The sequence below is a fragment of the Aythya ferina genome (genome assembly GCF_964211825.1).
Source record: "Aythya ferina genome assembly, contig: HAP1_SCAFFOLD_241, whole genome shotgun sequence".
Taxonomy (NCBI): Eukaryota; Metazoa; Chordata; class Aves; order Anseriformes; family Anatidae; genus Aythya; species Aythya ferina.
The window spans coordinates 50595-56657 of NW_028181297.1; positions in this window are offsets into that span (position 1 = coordinate 50595).

Genomic DNA, 6063 nt, shown 5'->3' on the forward strand with positions numbered 1-6063 from the left:
GGAAAGGGCTAATGGAACAGTTAAACAATATTTAGAAAGGTTTAAAGACATTATTGATGTTAGAGAAAGGGTAGACAAGACTCTATTTGTTCTGAATCATTTGTGTGTTTTTGGGGAACATGACGAACCACCTGTAGCACGTCATTATACCAAATCTGAAAATGATAACAAATGTGCTATGAGAGTATTGTACAGAGATATGAAAACAGGGCAATGGTTAGGGCCTGCTGATGTGATTTATGTGGGACGAGGTTATGTATGTGTCTCTTCCCCTACAGGTCCGACCTGGGTGCCTAGTCGGTGTGTAAAGCCAGCCATCGAAGAAAGAAGAGGATGACAACGATCATGGCTGAAGTAACAGAACAAGGGACTTTGATTATGCTATCAGTTATAATAATGGCTGGACATGGTAATGCTATCTTAGGGAAGATTGACCCTCAGCAGAATATGTGGGTCACCTGGGCTAATGAAACCAGACAGAGTTCATTTTGTCTGTTTCTTGCTTCTGCATCTGATCCTTTTAGAACATGCTTGTTTGGGGTTCCAATAGGGGATCCAAAGGAACTGAGTGAAATGTTAGCACCATACTCTGCCAGTGTTACTTTACTTAGTAGATCCCTTTCTGCTAATGTCTCGGATGGAGTAGTTGCTGCCCTGCAAGCTCTTAATAACTCATTGCCATGGGACCCTCAAGAACTGGATCTCCTGGGGTCTGTGGTAGTAGGGAATAGCAGTAGTAACTGGACACAAACATGCTTTGTACTCCATGAAGGGAAACAAAATAAAACGCACTGGACCAACATAACATCGAGGACTCTTGGATTTGAGGCCAATGGACATTACTGTGGATGGAACAACACCGGGAATATTAGTGTACCATTTGGGGCGTATGGAATAGGTGATACCAATTCAATCTGGTTTCAAAGTCAGGCCAAAGCTTTGCCACCTGGTATGTTTTTAATCTGTGGGGACCGTGCATGGCAAGGGATACCAGCTAGTGCTTTTGGGGGTCCGTGTTACCTAGGACGACTCACACTTTTCGTTCCAGATTTGCACTCGTGGAAGAACTCGACAGGGAGCAGAAGAATTAAACGAGATCTAAATACTTTGGGTTCTGACTGTAATGATGGTGTAGAACTGTGGGGTCCAGCAGAAAGATTCTTTGCTTCTTTAGTGCCTGGTGTGGGAACTGCACATGCTTTGACTAACATTAATAAGCTTGCTTGTTGGGCTGTTAAACAATCAAATGTAACAACACAAGTTCTTTCTGAAATGTCGCAAGATATGGAGAGCATAAGACATGCTGTGTTACAAAATAGGGCCGCTATTGATTTCTTGTTATTAGCTCAAGGACATGGGTGTGAAGATGTAGAAGGAATGTGTTGCTTTAATCTCTCTGATCATGGGCAATCAATTCACAATCAATTGAAATGGTTAATGGATCATACACAAAAAATTACGATACAGAATAATTGGTTTGATGATTGGCTTAAATCTGTCTTTGGAAATGTAGGGGGATGGGTTTTTAACTTAATCAAAGAGGGACTTCGCCTTTTGCTTATAATTGTATTGATTATAATTGCTGCACGGGTAGTCTTTAGCTGCTTATCTAGGAAACTAGAACAACTCACAGAGAAGGTGTTTGTAGCCCAAAATAAAAACGGGGGAATTGTGGAGGAATGGTTAAGCGAAGTAGGCCATGTGAACATTGCACAGCTAGGAGGCCGCAAGTTAACAAAGTATCGAACACAGCTCAAATGAGCCTGAGAAAGTACGTAAATAAGCCTGAGAAAATACGTGAATGCGGCCTGGGAAGGAATGTAAGTTCTGGGAGGTTTTAGGGAGGTTTCAGGGAGGTTTCAGGTACAAGAACATGATATCTGTTGGTATGCTGGGAAAGTACTAACTGTGTTACTTTGGTGGGAAACTAGCTGATAGAATAGAGAAATGCACTAACCAATCATGAGCTTAGCTTTTGCAATATGTATGAGCTAATTATATTGAATTAGATAAAAGACGACTGAGCTATCCAATAAATCGAAGTTCACTGATCACTCATATTGAGCGTCTGTGTCTTCCTTCCGTCGACAACAAATGTCCTCGCAACATATATCCTCAGTGATTTTATTTATGGCCCTCAAATCCTGAACTAGCCTATAGCTTTTTCATCTGCCTTTTTAATTGGCAATATGGGTGCATTGTATTCTGATTCGCATTCAATCAATAATCCATACTGTAAAAATTTATCAATTATCTCTTTAATTCCTTTCCTATCTTCTATCCTCAAAGGATATTACTTAACCTTAACGGGTTTCTGTCCTGGCTTTAATTTAATAATCATTAAGGTCACATTTTTAGCTCTTCCAGGGACTTCAGTAGCCCAAACTCCTGGACATACTTGATCTGTGATCTCTAAAGGTATTTCACTTTTAGGGTCAGTTTGTATTAGTGCCAAGCTTAACACATTTATTAGTTGTTCTTCTCCTGTTCTTAATTCCATTTTCCCCTTTTCAAAGACAATTTCTGCTCCTACTTGCTCTAATAAATCTCTACCTAAGAGTGCCCATGAGGAGCTAGGCATAGATAAAAATCTGTGTATGCCCCATTGTTTCCCTAACTTGTACTTCAAAGGTTCACAAAAATAAGCCTTTTCAGTTACACCTTGTCCTGGTTTCAGTTAGAACAGAGTTAATTTTCTTCCTAGTAGCTGGGAGAATGCTATGTTTTGGCTTAGGATGAGAAGAGTGCTGATAACACCCCGATGTTTCAATTGTTGCAGAGCAATGCTTATAGCAAGCCAAGGACATCTCAGCTTCTTGCTCTGTCCTGCCAACAGGCAGGCTGGGGGTGCAGTAAGAGCTGGGAGGGGACAGACCCAGGACAGGTGACCCAAACTAGCCAAAGGGGTATTCCATAGCATCTGACGTCAGGCTAAACAATACATAGGGGTGGCTAGCCAGGGGGAGGGGGCCGGACTGCTCGGGGTTAGGCTGGGCATCGGTCAGCGGGTGGTGAGCAATTGCATTGTGCATCACTTGTTTGTACACATTATTAGTAGTGGTACTATTATCATCATTGTATTATTGTTATTATTATTATTATTATTATTATTATTATTATTATTATTATTATTATTATTATTATTATTTTGTCTTATTAAACTGTCTTTATCTCAACTCACGGGCTTCACTTTCCATTTCTCTCCCCCGTCCCAGAGAGGGAGGGGGAGGGGGAGCGAACAGCTGCGTGGTGTTTAGCTGCCGGCCGGGTTAAACCATGACACACCTTTTACCCTAACATAATAATTCTGTGAAGGCATTAATGCTTGATTTAGAACTGAATACGTTGCCCCATAGCAATAAGAAATTTCACTTCCATTCCTCCCCTAGCTTCATTATAACCAGTGGAGGATCCGCTAGGGTAGATTCCCCAGGTCCCCGTTATTCCTGTTGAAATCAGGGGTTGATTACCCTAGGAAAAGGCTAGTCAATTTGTCCTCCAAAGCCAGGTCCAAACCGTTTTGTTTTATTTATTTATTTATTTATTTATTTTCATTACATTTCAGAGTTGGTCCAAAAATTCCATAGGGCTTTCTTTTAGACCTTGTTGGAAGCATATTCTCAATTCCCAATTCATCCAGGTTTTAGTATTTACTTAACCGTTCATGATTTTCAGGATGATTCGGGTCTTAGTGGGGGTCGGTCAGGGGAATGCAATTGTCCACAGTTCCCTGAACGGTCCCATCAGCAATCTGAGCTCGCACATGAACTCAGGTTGTTTTAAGAGTGTACCTCTTTTCTGTTTCTGTGACAACTCTCTCGGACCGATCATGGTCCCTTTGCCCTAAAGGGCTAACACCCATGATTTTAAGATCTCTGCCTCGGGCAGAGGCAGAACTATTAACATTCCTACATTCTCTTTCCCTGCTCATTCAACTTCAAACACCTTTAACACTTTCAACAACCCTTTTAACACTTCCTTTATCTTTCTCCAGCCTGTACTTCTCTAATGCCAACATCAAAGGTTCAGTCAGGGGCCAACTTAATTCCCTACCTTTTCCCACCAAGATGCTGAAACATCAGTATACAACATTTCATCCTGTTCTGCTTCTCAAAAAACAACATTAACTGTAGCAAAATATTATAGTTTAAAGTTCCATTTAGGGGCCACTTTTCTCCACATTCCAGCTTATAAAGCGGCCACCACTGATTACGATATTTTATCAATGTTTTCCTGTTCACACTTCCACCGGCAGATCCTCCAATATCCTTCCAGTGACTTAAAACACATCCTAACACACTTTTCTTTAAAATTTCACTGCTTGTTTGCCCCCCCAGTTTCCAGTTTACACTTTCAGAATACACATGTTACTTACAAAAGCGTATCACAAAACGTATCACTCACAAAAATACGGGCACGCAATATCTTTCAGTAGCGATGCCACAAAACTACTATTACCAGCAATATTGCCAAAATCACAGTAACAATAGTCAGAGTCAAATTCCACATGCGGTAAGTCAGAAAACCGAACTGTGTAACACCGTAACGATATCTTTCTTATAACAATGCCACGAACCTACTATTACCACCAGGAAAATAGCCAAAATCGCAGTAACAATAACCAGAGTTAAATACCATACTCCATGAGTCAGAAAACCGAAATAGACAACACAATTCCAGATGGACCTTAAAGCGAGCTCCTTCCTTAAGGTCCCCAAACATGTACTTATGGTGCTAACCACAAAGTATATACCAAACACTGCCTCGCAGAAGATCACCTTCTGACTTACAGACAGCTCCAGATGACCGGTCTACCAGAAAACCAAACCAGAATAGAGAATATACTCACTTACAATGATGGGGTCATTGTCTGCCTCCGCAGTGATCCGGTGAGTCGAGGAGTCCCTCCGGGAAATCCCGGGGGTACCCTAGGGAGTCCTGTTCCCAGCGGGTCCTGCGGTCCGGCAGAGAGGTTGTCCCATCTGGGTCGCCAAATTGATTCAAAGATCGAAGCCGAAATTCCTTTAAGTGGTATATTCTTTATTGCTGCGCTGGATGCACGGGGGATCTCTCCACCTATCGTGCATACCCAAAGCAGAAAGCAGTCTTGAATTTATACAATCAATCTATCAATATTCTACAAGCACCTATACATATGCATTACCTATCCCCGCCTTCCCTCACTTCTCATGCTAATTAGCCTTTTGGCACCTTGCGCCTGCGCAGAGCCTTCCAAGAATTGTGGGCAGGGGTCTTTGGGACGTGGGCAGGGGTCTTTGGGAGGAAGACCCCGAGTCTTCCTCACAGTGTACTTTTCACCTTTGGTCAGGAATCTGCTGAATTGGCATGTTTCTTAATTGCAAGAGCTGGTTGTTGCTAATTCTCCCGTTTGTTGTATCTTTATAATGAATTCCAATGTCCAGTTTCGAGAGTTATAGTCCTTACATTCGTTTCTCTGTCCGCCTGCCGCTTCCTTATCATGAGTTCCAGTGTCTTGTTTCGAGATATACAGTCCTTGTCTGGGGATTGTCCTTGCCTCCCCAATAGCTCCTTAATCAGCCTTCACACAATTATCTGAGAATGAAAGCTGCTTTCCAGTAATTCAGAAAGCCAAGTTACGTCTCAGCCTTGAGCATCTCGGGCTTTTGGGCCTGTCTGTAACATTTGGCACCAGCACTAATACTTTTTTTGGCATATGTTTAGCGTTTGGGGCCTGTGTCTGGGATTTGGGCCCTGTCTCGAACCAGTGGGGCTTTGTCCTGGGTTTTGGAGCCTGCCTCTAGAGTTCAGGGCCTGTGATTAGGCTTTTGGGGTCTGTGTCTGGGGGCCGGTATCTGGGGGCAAGGGGGGAGCTGCTTGTAGACCCTTGGGGCCGGCATTGAGGGGGTTGGGAACTGACTCTACACCTTTGGGGCCTGCTTCTGGGGGCGGGGGGAGGGTTGAGACCAGCATCTGGGGGAGGGGTGGGAGCTCTTTGTATTCCTTTGGAGCCTGTGTCAGGGGGCGGGGGGGGGGGGGGGGGAGGGGGGAAGGGGAGGGTTGGTTGGGAGGTGCTTGTACACT